The 16,624-nt window shown below is 38.2% G+C and overlaps 1 protein-coding gene across 4 annotated transcripts in view; it reads left to right on the top strand.

The window, feature by feature from the left end:
* Positions 1-11,188, top strand: part of LOC126248508 (polyadenylate-binding protein-interacting protein 1) — a 148,354-nt gene extending 137,166 nt beyond the window's left edge. The window contains exons 10-11 of one of the 4 annotated variants that reach the window (XR_007545496.1): positions 93-154; positions 9,385-11,188. The gene's annotated coding sequence lies outside the window, so the exon portion shown is untranslated. The remainder of the gene's footprint in view (positions 1-92; positions 155-9,384) is intronic. The other 3 variants (XM_049949555.1, XM_049949554.1, XM_049949553.1) reach the window with 3 other exon arrangements.
* Positions 11,189-16,624: the final 5,436 nt, after the last annotated feature.

Below are 16,624 nucleotides of genomic sequence, written 5' to 3'. Positions count from 1 at the left end.
TCATTTTCAAATGAGTATCTTGTAATGCACTGTGCATACTTGCACCAGACGACATTTCTTTATGGCATAGTTTCCTGTGTTTGGCTTGGCAGATGTGAGCTGAAATCTTGTGACTTGTGACAACTGAAGTTATGATGATGAGAGCAGTAGTGGGGTAAGTATGCAGAAAAGGTGGAAGGAGGTACCCTCTCCACTTGGCCCTCTAGCTGCCAGTTTCACTTTTTCCCTATCATAATACATATGCTTCACCCTGAGAACCTTAGTTGTTCAGGTGGGAAACAGGGAGGATTGTAGCTGTTGCACTTTCACTCAATTGCCGGAGAGAACTTAGTACAGAATTGTAGGCTGTCACCCATTGTTGATGTGAAATGAACAGCGTGTATACGACCCGGGACAACCAGGAGATCCGGGAAAAACCCGGGAATTTTTTCATCCGGGAGAAAACCGTGAAAAACCCGGGAATTTTTCAGAACTCCGGGAATTTTTCATTGTTTTAGATTTCAGTTAAATTTTTGTTATTTAGACTGATAAGAATTGATTCTCTAGCGAAGAATGTTACTGTATCCTGCTACTGGAGAATGATATTGCAGAATAAATTATATACGAGAGGGGGAAAAAATAAAACTTTAGTGGCAAAGGAAATGCGCAATTTACAGCAACAAAACACCGAGCACGCACAAGCGTCTGCAAATAGCAAAAATATGTCAGACAGTTGGGCGAAGACTGTGTAATTCTTCGTAACAATAAACTGTTTGCTATGAGCATGACGTCACAACTGTTCACATTAGGTTCATTTGACCACTTGCCAGCAGGCTGATGTGCATGCGCAGTTGACTCGCATGTGAGCAGTACCTACTCCCGCTTTCTGCTACTTGAAGTGTGGCTGATAGCTGTACCAGCCGTATCCTCTGATGCCCTGTTTCTTTTATTGTGTAATGTAAGCTCTCTTAGTGCTTTATACATACGAACATGTGGGCTTCCTACACCACTGCAGCTAAGTATGCACAATAATGCCCGTTTTCTGGAGCTCTCTGGCAACTGGTAAATCGAACCTTTTTCTAACAGTCTCTAGATAGTATTGTGAAAGGTGGTTCGAAAAGTGTTACATTCAAAGTAAATTTCTTTTTACGCAAGATGAATTATGTTGCGTGTGAGAAAGTGGGATTAATTTCTAAGTCACAGAGCGTTTAAAACTGAACACTTTGAGGACCAGCCACTTACAAGAATTTCGAGCCCAGGCGTTTGTTATAATTTTAAATTTACTGGCACATTCGTGATGTATCTTAAAATATAACACACACACACACACACACACACACACACACACACACACACACACACACAAAAAGATCAATATTACATGTGAAAGCTTAGCTTCTGTTGTAGCTTGTTAGTCTTGGAAACCAATATTATATGTGAAAGCTAAGCTTTTCTTGTAGCTATACTATGTATATTAATGTAAACCGTTAACTTTTCCTCTTTGTGTGTTCACACTACGTAACCAGTGATCTTGCTATTGGCTGACTATAACACGTGTCCTATGCTCTGAATATCTGCTGTCATCGGCTGGCATGAGAGATGATTGGCTCACAAAAGGACATCTCAAGCTCGGTTTCAACTAACTCGCTGTGTTTCGTGCAGTTCGAATTTATACTTTCGTAATACGAAAATATGCAGCGTATATGTTGCTGCAAATCAAAGGTCTATCCAAAACTTCTCTCCTCCTTTCTTTCTTCTTTCTTTCTTTCTTTCCTTTTTTTTCCCCCTCCATTAAGTCTTTCCAAAACTTCTCCCGTCTTTACTTTTCTTCCGGAAAGTTCTACGCAAGTGTATAAAACGTTAACCATTCAAAGGATTGATAAGTTTTACAGTTCCAAGGAAAAATCTATGGAAAACCTACTGTCACTTAGCCTGGGAAAAAGCATATTTTTAAATGGGATATCCGGGAATAATCCGGGAATTATTTTTCCTTGTCCCCGTATACACCCTGAATGAAGCAGATAGATATCAAAAACATATGAAAGTGAGAATCTCTTACAAAAGAAGTTCTGAATTTTATTCTTCTTAAGAATTCACAAGTACAATATCTATCTCGTTGTGGATTATCTGACTTGCAAATTGTCTGTGCTTTTTTTTGATGATTTGAAAAGATGAAAAATGGAGCGTGATGTTTTCTATTGTAGTCACAAACAATATTTTCATATAAAATACAAATTTTTGGTTGTGAAAGGTTTTTCCATTCACTTTTTTCTTGACAATGTCGTCCTACAAACAGAAGAAGGTGGACAATTGTTCGCCAAAAGTGAAATGATTGCAAACAATAGGAAATAGTGTGCGTTAAGTTTAATCTGTTTCCATTGAACAGTATAAGCAATTGAGTGGGCTTTAAAGTGTGATATATAGCATGTGTTTCAAATATCATTTTCCAGTAAATACATACTGTATTTTACGGACTATAAGATGCACCTTAATTTTTAAGCAAAATTTTAAAATTAAAACGTTTTTACCATTTTTATCATTATATTGCAGAGTCAGACTAAAAAAATCCTTAGTTTATAAAACTAAACTGACCTTCAAAATCCCTGAAAAACCATCATTTTTCCAGTTTTGGCCATTGTGTATTTAGTCCCCCTCCCCCCCGCCCCCCTGTTGGTGGAGGGCCGAAATGCTGCTCAGCTGCTCTGTATCCATGTTCTTCGGCATATGCTTTCACTTTCAATTTATGGCCCATGCCATGTGAATAAATTTTATTTTATTTTTCCATTACAAATATGGCTACTAACAAAAATATCGTACTGTTACTGATAACACAATCACTTTCAGTTAAAGTTCACTAGCACTGTAGACTGCAATGACGCATCATAGGCTAGACAGTGTTCTGGGTTCATGATGATGGGTCGGGAGGGAGACAGTGTCAGCAAGCTTGTGAATCACCGCAACTCATGTTCATCACATCAGTGCACTGCTGCTGCCAGTTGAATGTGATGTTGCCAGATAGGTTTCCCATGTCATCGAATATATCGCCATTTTTAAAACTGGTGGGAATTTTAAATCAAAACATGGACATTTTTACAGTAATTTCAAGTACGACACACCTGACATTTGGAGGCAATTTTTTGAAGAAAAAGTTTCTTGTAGTCCCTAAAATACAGTAGGTATTTTGGATCATTTGTGGTGTACACCCCCCCCCTTCCCCTCCCCCCTCGTTTGTCCCACTCTGCGTTGTAGTAGCTATAACAGGTAGTGAAGGCGCAGTTGCATGTTGAGATTCTCTCTTTCAGACCCATCATGGGTCCACCTGCATACGTGCAATACATAGTAGAAAGTTTGTTAGAATATGGAATTAGTCAAGAAAATAGGGGCACAGAATACCACTTTTGAATGCTGATACAGAATTTTAGTAGAAGTACAAAGTGTACCACTTTGCTTCTGCCATTTGCCATTAGGTGGCTACAACAGTAAGTAGCGGTCAAAAGAAACAGATCGCAGACATCAGGCAGTTAGTTTGGACATAACCTCATTCAAACATTAGTCTATTTGTGTCTGCATCATAAAGTTGTTCTTGATTTAAAATTTCAGTCTACGAGCCTAATTCTCATCATTTGCAGGAGGTGTTACTGTTTTGTTTCAATATGAAGAAAACAGCGGCTGAGTCTTATTGAATGCTCTCAAGTACGTTTGGTAAGGACGCTATTAGTGAAAGAACATGTCATGAGTGGTTTCAACACTTCAAGAATGGTGGTTTTCATGTCGTGGAGTGACAAAGCAAGCCATTTCAAAATGTTTCAAGGTTATGGGCATGATTCACAAAGAAGTAACTTTGGTCCCGTGTGAGCTGAAACCAAGAGATGTTGAACGGTGTTTGTGTGTTTGTGAACAGTTGGTTCAGGGGCAAAAACAGAAGGGATTTGTGCATTGCATTCTGACTGGGGATGAAAAATGAGTTCATTACAATAACCCTAGACACAAAAAATCATGGGGATATCTTAGCTATGCTTCCACATCGTCGGCCAAACTGAATATTCACGGCTCAAAGATAATGCTCTGCATTTGGTGGGACCAGCTCAGCATTCTGCAGTATGAGGTGTTAAAACCAAGTTAAACAGTCACAGGTGCTCGTTATCGAATGCAATTAATGCGTTTGAGCAGAGCATTAAAAGACAAACGGCCGCAATACAGCGAGAGGCATGATAAAGTGCAGCACGACAACGCTTGACCCCCACATTGCGAAAGAAGTCAAAACGTACTTGTTGTTGTTGTTGTTCTTGTTGTTGTTGTTGTTGTCTTCAGTCCTGAAACTGGTTTGATGCAGCTCTCCATGCTACCCTATCCTGTGCAAGCTTCTTCATCTCCCAGTACCTACTGCAACCTACATCCTTCTGAATCTGCTTAGTGTATTCATCTCGTGGTCTCCCTCTACGTACTTGGGAATGTTAAAATGGGAAGTCCTAACCCATCTGCTGTATTCTCCAGACATTGTTCCATCTATCACCTGTTTAGATCAATGGCGCATGGCCTGGCTGACCAACATTTCCGATCTCATGAAGAAGTCACAAATTGGATCAATTCATGGATTGCTTCAAAAGATGAATGATTTTTTCGGCGTAGGATTTGTACACTGTCCAAAAGATGGGAGAAAGTAGTGGCCAGCAATGGACAATACTTTCAATGATACGTGTGTAACCAATTTGTTTCATTAAAGCCTCAAATGATGGGGAAAAAACGGTGGAAGCAAAGTTGTACACCTTGTGTGATCACTGAAAACAAACAAATTGTTAAGGCAATACCACAAAACAGGCAAAAATCCAGTATTTTCATATGCCACATTAGTTTTCGTACTGATTCTCAGTACAAATCTCACAGTACACTTGTAGTACCATCACTGATAGATGAAGCTTATTCCTTGGCACTGATAATTTCACCGTGACACTCTGTCTGGACAGAGATTGCTTTCTCTCTTCACAAACCACAATCTACAAACAGAAAAGATCCAAATAGTACCAAAACACGAGTGCAGGAAATATACTTAAAAGATTAATAGGGAAACATTTTGTAGCACAGGCCACAAATTGGAAATACACTGATAACAAAGAGCAGATTTTTTTAAGGCATGGTGACTGGAAATGAGTATCTCATAAACGGAAAAGCTGTTTGCATGCTACTGTCGTTAACATATATGGAAAGTGGGGAAAGGATGGTGAAACTGTTATCAGGTGACGTCTGTGCATCATAATAGAACGTGGATGGAGGAGGCTTTTACACTTTGCAAAGCAGGATAGCAGTTCTGTGGCAGATGTGATGACCGAGTAGAATACTGGTGCAGCAAAAGTGTTTTGCAGCACTTTGATCAGTGCAAATTGTCGTATGTGGTGCTCCTCAGCAGTAACACCTGTGTGTTCCCTTGTTGACCAAATGATATTTCAGTTAAGATTGAAGTGGACATGGTGTCATAAAGATTGGACCATGTGTCACTGGGATTGTGTCACCTGTTTGGATGATTACATTTCTTATTCAATAAGGTCAATGGTCGCATCCAGATAGGAAGTCGTCCAGATGAATGGTGCTTGAAACATGCACCACACCATAGACACAGGCATTTGGGGGCAGTATTATGGTATGAGAGACATGTACCTGGACTTCCATTTGACGTATGATAGTAGGCAAAAGTACCATGACATCTGTGGACCATGTCAACATCATTGATGACCACCTGCATCCCTTCATGCTAGATGTCTTCCCCAATGGCATTAGCATCTACTGGCAGGATAACTGTCTGTGTCACAAGGCCAGAACTGTGCTACAGTGGTTTGAGGAGCACAATGATATCTTGACCACCAAATTCATATGATATCGCTAAATGGGACACTATCAGGCATGAGCACGGAGCCCATGAAGCACCAGTACATAATTTATGAGAAATGCGTGGCCTCTATGAGGACATTTGGTGCCAAATATAATCGGAAACCTTCAGAGCACTTGTCAAATCTATACTGTGCAGAACTGCTGCTGTATTGCATTCCAAAGAGGAGGGATATGCCATTAAGCAGGTGGTCATAATGTTTTGGCTACTCCATGAACAGAAGCTTAGTGAGAGAAAGGGAAATAATGTTAGAAGCATTCCATGAAATAGGAGGTCAAATTCTAGCTACATTCCTGATGACAGTCCTAAGAAGTTCTAGTTCAACATGGTCAATAAATGGCTCAGTTATCGCAGTCACTGTGACACAGTGATATCGATGATGGAGGGAATGCCAAATTGCTGAATTTGAGTACTTCAAAGTGTTTTACAGAAGACAGTTATGAAATGTATGTCCTTCAAATTATTGAATGAAAACTGAAATGACTGATATTGAGAAGTGATTGCAGAATTCAAAACAGACAAATCTCACTCTACAGATGGAAGAAAAGTGAACTAGAAGTATTACCAGGGTGTACACGCTCCAGGAAATCTGGGAAAAACCTGGGAATATTTATAATTCAGGGAATTTTTCATTGTTTTAGTCTCTGTTAAAGTGCACTGAAAAGTTTAATAACAGGTTGGGGCCTACTTGTAAGTCTGGACATATGAATGTGTCTTCTAAGCCAAATTATGCTTTTAGTATGGTTTGCGAAATTCCTATGCTCTTGGAGTATCCTCCGATGTCCTGTTCCTATTATGACGTCATGTAAGATTCCTTAATGCTATATGTGTACGAACATACGAGCTTCCTACATCACCATAGCTGCTGACGCGCAATAATGTGTATTTTGTGGCGCTCTCTGGCAGCTGCTGTAATGAACCCATGTCTAAGAGGTCGTGGAAAAATATTGCGAATAGTTTTTTGAGAAGCTTTATTTTCAAAGAAAAAATTTCCTTATACGTAAGATGAATTAAGTTACGTGTGAGAATGTGCAATGAATTTCTTAAATTGCGGAGCGTTTGGCTGTCATTTAAAACTAGCACTTTGATTACCAGCTACTTAGAATAATATCAAGCCCAGAAGACACATACACCCCTGCATTACTGACAGCAGCCCATTAATTTACTGGCACATTTGTGTGATGTATCTTGAAGTGTAATACACACTAAAAAGACCAATATTATACGTGAAAGCTCAGCTTTTCTTGTAGCTTATGAATCTTCAAGATAAATATTATATGTGAATGCTTAACATTTCTTGTAGCTGCGCTATGTACATTAATTTAAACCATTAATTTTTCTTATTAGTGTGTTCACACTACTTAACAGTGATGTTGCCATTGGCTGACTGCATCACATGTTCTATGCTCCTAATATCTGCTATCATTGGCTCGTGAGATCAAATGACATAAGCTATGACGCTTACAAAAGCACATTACAATGTTGATTTTAATGCTTTGGAAATTAAGGTGCTGTTTTGAATCTATACTTTCGTAATACGAATACAAAAATATGCAGCTTATTGTAATATGAAAATCACAGCGTAAATGTTGCTGCACATCACAGATCTTTCCAAAACATTTTTTAAGAGTTTTTACGTTCTCTGAAGATATATGCTAGTGTATAAAAGCTTTACCATGTAAAGGATTGATATTTTTACAGCTCCAAGGTAAAGTACACTGTCACTGATCATGGAAAAAGTGTATTTCCACATCGGGGGAAAGTGTGTTTTTAACTGGGAAATCTGGGGAAAATCCGGGAATTTGTTTTTTCTTGCCCACTTATACACCCTTTATTACTGACAGCAGTTCATTTTAGGTTGCTGGAACAATGAAGTGTTAAGTGACTCAAAAAAAGGTGCAGGTTTTTGGATAGAGGGGCATTATTATAGGTTTAGATCATTTATGTCAGTTGATTAGAGAAATATTAGAACATAATTTGTTTGTTTATTTTTATTTGAAGAAAAACAATCCAATCCATGGGTTCTGATAACAGCACTTTTGTGAAATTTGGCTCATTCTGTTAGTCAGTGAGATCAAGAGTGCAGTAGATAGCATCATCCACATCAAAGGCACGTTCTGTGAATTCCTCAAGGCTTTTGACGCAGTTCACATTGTCATGTAGTGAATAAAATGTGATCTTACGGACCACCAGAGTTGGTTTTTAATTGAAAACTTCCTAGTAAATAGAAATCAGCATACCATTGTTTGGGGAAAACTCTTCAGGTGTGAAAACAGCTTTAGGTGTACCTCACAGGAGTGTATGAAGTTAGTTAGTGTTAGTGATACATATAAATTATCTTACCTGGTACAGAACATAGGGTTATTAACAGGCATAGCTGTTGAGTATAGGAAATGTACAATGCCAAAACATTGTATCACAATATAAGACAACATGTATAGGGTCAACACTTGGTGCCAGAACTACCTATTGACCCTCAGCACAGACAAATATAATGTGTTATGTATAAATAGGTAGTGTGTCTAGTTGTTAGCATGATGAGCAGTCAGCCACTAGAAGCAACCACAACTGTAAAGTGTATAGGGTTAAGCATATGGGGTGATTTAAAGTAGAACCCTTCTGCCATGCTATGCAGTAGTTTGCAGAGTATGCATGTAAATGTAAACTATATCTAAAAAGAAAGATGATGAGACTTACCAAACAAAAGCGCTGGCAGGTCGATCGACCTGCCAGCGCTTTTGTTTGGTAAGTCTCATCATCTTTCTTTTTAGATATATTTTTTCCACGTGGAATGTTTCCCTCTGTTATATAAATGTAAACTATGTTTTACAAAAGGCAGATGCAAGGCTAATGTTCTGGAATGGTTCCTAAATAAACAAAATGGATTCCTTTCACGTATCTCGTGAATTGGCTAGGACTGTAAATTAGAGTTCATACCAATTCCTACAGATCGTCTTTCTTCTTGTACTCTCTTTGTAAAGAGAACAGCCAAAAGATACAGGTATGAGAACTACACTTTGCTATGTACTGCAAAAAGGAAATATCACCATCATGAAACAGTTCTTGCTATTATATTTCCTGTCATTCTTAAAGTAATATTTTTGCAGCAACTAAATGTTTTTTGGCAAATCATTTTGAAACAAACAGTTACTTTTGCTGTGTATTCTCAGTGGAATTTTCATAGAGATTCTTCATAAGCTGCCTTTCAAAAACAGATGGAAAAACATTGAAGTGATGAGGAAGTGGCAGCAGAAATCATAGTGGACAAACCATCAACTTCTACTTTTTTAATTGTGATGTATTTTGAACTCGGGGAGGAAATAATAAAATTTATAAACCTAAATTGCATTAGCAAATGCCAGAATGATGTAATTATGGAATTAGTTTGGCTGTATTGTAGCAGAGGAATACATAAATTTTGGAGTGGTGGCAATGAGTACTGAAGTTCAGTTTGTGTGTGTACATTAACCATTTCAACTAGTCATGTTGCAATATTTAGTGTCCTGTGTAATTGTTTGTTTCAGAATAGCTTGTGCTGTGAAAATCTCATCACAAAAACAGTAATTCTTAAGATATAGAACATCATCGACATCAATGCCACCGAAGACTGTCGACACTAATGTCAACATCTGACATTAGACAACTAGCATTTTTTTCTTGACAGTTTTATACATGCAGAAGGCTTGTGAATTATGTTTTCAGATGAAGATTATGAATACAGTAAACTCTGGATTATGTAAATGGTGAGAAGGTGATGAAAATAGCACAAAGGCAAGAAACTGGAAATGAGAAATACTGTCTATATAAAAATGTTTTGCATTTTTGTTAGTATAAATTGCAAGGTCTTTAAACTTTCAGAAAATAGAATTTGTTTGCTTTCAGTAGTTCCTGGTTTACTACAAAAACTGCAAATAATACTCAAATACTTTCACTGACTGGGGGCTTAAAAAATCAAATCAAATCAAGGAGATCCATTTCAAAATGAGGAATTACAAGAATCTCAACAGAAGTTTGAGAAGAAATGGGGACCAAAGTTATAAAATTCAGATTTTACTGTATTTTCCTTTATATTAGTACCTGATTTTTTTAATTTATACGAGTTCTCCAGCAAGGTGTGTGTGTGTGTGTGTGTGTGTGTGTGTTTGTTTGTTTTGTAGTAATTATGCCTATTGTTTTCATTTCATACTAAGTTATTTGTAATAGTATTTCAAAACAGCATTTATTATAAATGAATTATGTTTTCATTTTTTATTGTTGCTTTTCTTTTACTGTTTCCAAGATTGGTGAAGTGCTATACAAACCCTGAAATGTACTTATTTTGTCTTTGTGTTTCTCTCTCTCTCTCTCTCTCTCTCTCTCTCTCTCTGTGTGTGTGTGTGTGTGTGTGTGTGTGTGTGTGTGTGTGTTTGGTGAAGTGCTATACAAACCCTGAAATGTACTTATTTTGTCTTTGTTTTTGTTTGTTTGTTTGTGTGTGTGTGTGTGTGTGTGTGTGTGTGTGTGTGTGTGTGTGTGTGTCTGTCTGTCAGTTTTTATATCTATTTTGGAATAATTACTACTAGTCAATGCAATTGGTGATGAAAATCATGTGAGATTTTACTGTCAGTCAGTTTTGTCTTTCACACACCAAGATCTTTTAGCTGTGTAGCAAAGATTTCATTTTTACTGCTGGTGATTAGTGTAGTGTAAATGTGAATCATCTGTTGCTTTCAAAAATTCAAAAAAATATTTATTTTCATAAACTTGTTAATAAATGATAGTTCATCCAGTGAAATCTATAAGAAACGCATGCACTAAATGAAAATCGCACAGTAATTTATAAAATTGCAAATGATATTGAGAGATTTTATTGTTGTATTCTTGTTTTTCTTGTTCTGCTGTTTTACTGGTTGTGATGAAAACTGTCTTCAGGTAGGTACATTGGACTGTGTAACAATGAATTATGTTCAGTTAAGTCTGATTTGTTGAGGTAATGCTAAGAGTGATTCAGCCTTTGAAAATTGTTTGATCTATCATTGTTAAGAATTTTTTGTTTATAATATGTGTAGTGGTAAATGTAGTTGTGTAAATAGTATTATCAATTCTTTTGTGGATGTCGGTACACTCATAAATGTTTATAACAAAATATGTATTTTCTTAAATAAAAAAAAAGTAATGTTGGATGTAAAAGTGTGCAATGTGTAGAAGAAATCTGTGTTCAGTGGATTATAGAAACTTCTGGTATTGTATCAAGAGATTAAAAATTTAAAGAACGTTCACATATCGACAATTTGTAATTGAGTTATTGATGTTTTTATTTATAAATAAAGGTACTATTTTCCAATCGGTTCTGGCAAAAAAGTGTGTTGTTTTATTCTGAATATTCTGATCAAATCCTTTTATTTCTTAGATAAATAAATTTGAATAAAATGTAGGTCTGCTGAATTGTACACACATATGGCACTCTTGAAAAAAAAAAATCACAATTTTCAATAGCTTTATCAAAGTTACGTCAGCTTTTGAAATTAGTGTAGCATTTGGGCAGCAGCAGATTCAGGTGCAGCAAAAATTATGTACTCTCTCCTCCTCCAAACCCAAACAAAATAAAGAGGTAAGAGTATATGTTAAATGTCACCATATAGCGGAGATGCTGAGTCACAGATAGGTACAACAAAAACACTGTGTGTGAGTTGCGGTTGCATGTGTGCGCACACACACGTATGCATGTCTATTGTTGACAAAGGCCATTGGCCGAAACCTTTACTTTTTGTTGTGCCCATCTGTGACTCAGCATCTCCGCTGTATGGTGAGCAGCAACTTTCCTTCTCATAATATTGTTACATTCCATCCTGGATTTTCCATTGTTTCAGTATATGTTATTTCATATTTTGAAATAAATAAAAATGTAATCTAGTACTAATTTTTTATCTCCAATAAAATTTGAAGATAGTATGCATGTAATTAAGTTTCCTTCCCAGTTTCAATTAAGTAGGGTCCCTTGTCTGTACATTAGCTTCCATCTTGTGTGATCTTTGATATCTTGAGCAATAACTTCCACAGTGGACATCTCAGTCTATAATGTTATACTGGTGCTTTCCTGATTTACGTAATTAATGATAGCATAATCACAGTTTTTTAGCAGTAGTAGAATTAAAAATTCACCGGCTTATAACATCTGTCAAATCCAGTTTTTATAAGACCCGAGTTTTTAACTTTCATGTATATTTCATCTGGAATAACAGTTTTGTAAAAAAAAACTGTTCTGAAACTTATTTAACCCCCCTCCCCCGCACTGCCGCATACAGGTATAACATGAAGTCTGATACAGTTCTAAATACCTGCTTAATCATATGATACCATTTCCAAAATCTGACTTAGCTTGTGTTCCTGCAACTGAAACATTTGTCAAACAATAGTTTATGGAGCAAAAATCAAACAGTGGAAAATCCAGGATGGAATTTAACAATATTATGAGAAAAAAGTTGCCACTCACGATATAGCAGAGATGATGAGTCGCAGATAGGCACAGTAAAAAGATTCACACACTTCAAGATTTCGGCCTATGGCCTTTGTCACAAAGTGTGTATGTACACCACTGGCAATTAAAATTGCTACACCAAGAAAAAATGCAGATGATAAACAGATATTCATTGGACAAATATGTTATACTAGAACTGACACGTGATTACATTTTCACGCAGTTTGGGTGCATAGATCCTGAGAAATCAATACCCAGAACAACAACCACCTCTGGCCGTAATAACGGCCTTGATACGCCTGGGTATTGAGTCAAACAGAACTTGGATGGCGTGTACAGGTACAGTTGCCCATGCAGCTTCAACACGATACCACAGTTCATCAAGAGTAGTGACAGGCGTATTGTGACAACCAGTTGCTTGGCCACCATTGACCAGCGTTTTCAATTGGTAAGAGATCTGGAGAATGTGCTGGCCAGAGCAGCAGTCGAACATTTTCTGTATCCAGAAAGGCCCGTACAGGACATGCAACATGCATTCGTGCATTATCCTGCTGACATGTAGGGTTTCGCAGGGATTGAATGAAGGGGAGAGCCACAGGTCGTAACACATCTGAAATGTAACATCCACTGTTCAAAGTGCCGTCAATGCGAACAAGAGGTGACCGAGACATGTAACCAATGGCACCCCATACCATCATGCCGGGTGATACGCCAGTATGGCGATGACGAATACACGCTTCCAATGTGCGTTCACCGTGATGTTGCCAAACACGGATGCGACCATCATGATGCTGTAAACAGAACCTGGATTCATCAAAAAAAAAAACCTTTTTGCCATTCGTGCACACAGGTTTGTCGTTTAGTACACCGTCGCAGGTGCTCCTATCTGTGATGCAGCGTCAAGGGTAACCACAGCCATGGTCTCCAACCCGATAGTCCATGCTCCTGCAAACGTCGAACTGTTCGTGCAGATAGTTGTCGTCTTGCAAACGTCCCCATCTGTTCACTCAGGGATCGAGACGTGGCTGCACGATCCGTTACAGCCATGCGCATAAGATGTCTGACGTCTCGACTGCTAGTGATACGAGGTCGTTGGGATCCAGCACGGCATTCTGTATTACCCACCGATTCCATATTCTGCTAACAGTCATTGGATCTTGACCAACGGGGGCAGCAGTGTTGCAATACGATAAGCTGCACTCGTGATAGGCTACAATCCGACCTTTTTCAAAGTCGGAAACGTGATGGTAGGCATTTCTCCTCCTTACATGAGGCATCACGACAACATTTCACCAGGCAATGCCGGTCAACTGCTGTTTGTGTATGAGAAATCGGTTGAAAACTTTCCTCATGTCAGCACGTTGTAGGTGTCGCCACCAGCGCCAACCTTGTGTAAATGCTCTCAAAAGCTAGTCATTTGCATATCACAGCATCTTCTTCCTGTCGGTTAAATTTCGCGTCTGTAGCGCATCATCTTCGTGGTGTAGCAATTTTAATGGCCAGTAGTGTATGTGTGTCTATTGTTGACGAAGGCCCACTGGCCGAAAGTTTTACTTTTTCTTGTGGCTTTCCATCTCATAAAATAGTTTATGGAGAGAATATTAATCCAGTGTTTACAAAGGACAGAGCGTGCTGGCTGGCTGTCTGTTCGTTGGTGGTGTTGGCAATGCAATGTAGTACAGTTATAGACCAGTGAGCAGCCTCAGGAACTTAAATGGAAACCACTGGAGGGCAGGTGACTTTCTTTTCGAGGAGCACTGTTGAGAAAATTTAGAGAACCAGCATTTGAGGCTGACTGCAAAACGATTCTACTACTGCCAATATACGTTTCACGTAAGAATCATAAGATTAGCGAGAGATTAGGGCTCGTACTGAGGGATATGAACAGTCCTTTTCCCCCTCTGTGAGTGGAACATAGAAGGGAAAGACTAGTAGTGGTGCTGGGTACCCTCCACGAAGCATCATACAGTGGCTTCTGGAGTATGTATGTAGATGAAGATGTACATGTTGATGTCTGCAACAACGGTGCCTAGTTTGTACGCAGAATATAGTTTAGTCATTTTCTTATATGCTTATGTGAAGAAGTGAATAATAACTCTTGAGTAATTCTTATTAATTGTTTTTCTAGGTTTTTGCACACTTCCCCGATATTAGTGTCATGTGATTTGACTTAATAGTGCAGTCTAGTCCTTGGGATGAACAGTAGCCAGCAGCAGCAACAGCAGTAACACTTTGCATAGATAATCTAGTTTAGTAATTACAGTAACACTCCATTTTTATGTTCCTGCATTTTACATTTTCCTGCTTTTTACATTCATTTATGTTGGCCCCAACAGAAGTCCTATTCTCTCAATACAGTGCTTTCCTGTCCTTAACAATTCCGTATTACAACATTTCCTGCGTTTTTAATTTTTTATTGATGTTATCACAACCTTCAACGAATGACCTTTAAAGTTGATTTTCGTGCAGTTCTCTGCAAAAAGTGCATCGTGTTTCTGCTCACAGTCAGTTTTGGAACAAAGCGAAAAACACAGATCTCGGCAGTCAGAGACTGTGGTCATTTGTGGAGAGTTGCGTTAGTGTGTGTATGTTTAGTTCCAATGAAGGCCTTTTTAGCTGAAAGCTTACTTGGTTGACAGTCTTTTTGTTGCACCTGTCTGCGACCCGGTGTCTCTGCTATAAGGCGAGTAGCAACTATTGTTTTCATAATACTGTCATTATTCCACTATGGATTTGCCATTGTTTGATGTAGACTATATGCAGAGTTATTAATCATGTAACGTAGCATTAGCACAGCAAGCATGATTTTCATTGTCAGCTTGTTGGGGGTCACAGCCACCTGTATTATAGGTTCTCAATGTCTGGAAGGATGGGAAAATATGCTGAGTCACTGCCTTACTGATAATCACGATCTGATTATAGTAACTCTAGTAGCTACCTTCTTTCTGCCCATTGCATTTTATTACAATAGCTTTAGTTTAATCTTGCAGTCATTTATACAAATGAACACTGCTTTTGAAGAAGGCCATCTTTCTAAGGGGCTTTCACGAATGTTGTTACTTTCATATGAAACATGCTAATCTGTTATTAGGCCTGCAGTCTGTTTGGTATGACCTGATTTCAGATGTAAACCTTCCTTCTCAAGATGCTCCATAACATTATGCAGAAAATTTTTCTGCCCTCATTCTTACCCAGGACGTCTCTGAACTGAGTGACCTTGTTGACAAGAAGCTGTAGATTTCATGCATATTGTTCTCTTCTTAGGAAGTCTGCCGACTTTAGTGTTTTAACCAATATTGTATTAAAAGTTTTATTTACCGTAATTTTTAATGTTAATCAATAAGAAGTTTCATATGAGGACATGAATATCTCTTTAATGGGGTTTTACGGAAGAGTAGAACTAATTGCTGTTATAAAGAAACAAAAACAATTATTTCAGATTTTTTAAATACACAAAATTCTAATTACTTAATTTCATACTTTGAACAATATAAAGAGAATGACAGTAAGAGTAATTTATTCATTTTCACTTGTGTTTCCTGTGCTTTCCAGTATTTTAAACTTTCCTGCATTTTGCACTTTCCTGCATTTTACACTTTCCTGCATTGGTCTCCTGTATGTGCTTCCATGTGGATATGGCCTACAGTTTATTTGTTGGTGTGTTTGGTAGTGCTTTTCATTTCTCTAATGGTTTGCATATTTTGTGTATGTTAGTGTAGTATTATCTATGTGACCATTGCTAGCGAGCTACAGCCAGTAGTGGCAGTATCTACTGACAGCTGTGATTTCTTCTTGTATAGTAGGGTGCTGAAAAAGATGGTTGAGTACTGATGCAGTGAAATTGGTCACTGTATGGAAACAGTATACACCACTGTTGACACAGGTAAAATTGCCGCTCTCAGCTGCAGTGGCATTGACATACCTGTGGTGAAAGCTGTGGCACCTCTTGCTGGCTCCAATGTTGCCTGGTATCCCAATCATGTTGCAGCACCCACTGATACATGTGATGCTGAATTGCCAATTTTGGTGGGATCAAGTGTATCTGGCTAGAAGTTGAAAGTAGGTAGTAACTGCACAGCTGTCCCTTTAGCCCATAAAAAATTTTTAAGTTTTGCCCATTACTGAGAGAAGTTTGAACCAGCATGGGACACCTAGTGTGTTCGGACTGGAGCTACTCTGTCTGTAACGTTCAAGCAAGCATAGTGTGAGTTTGCTAGTAATGGGAAGTTCCTGTGTTAGGTGAGTGATGGTGCCCCTTTGGGAATTGACAGGCAGATTAACAAGGCAGCCCAGTGTTCACTCAGTAA

This window comes from Schistocerca nitens, chromosome 3 (assembly GCF_023898315.1).
Source record: "Schistocerca nitens isolate TAMUIC-IGC-003100 chromosome 3, iqSchNite1.1, whole genome shotgun sequence".
In the NCBI taxonomy this organism is placed as follows: domain Eukaryota; kingdom Metazoa; phylum Arthropoda; class Insecta; order Orthoptera; family Acrididae; genus Schistocerca; species Schistocerca nitens.
The sequence above is the reverse complement of the archived record's forward strand: the minus strand, read 5'-3'. Positions and strand labels throughout refer to the sequence as shown.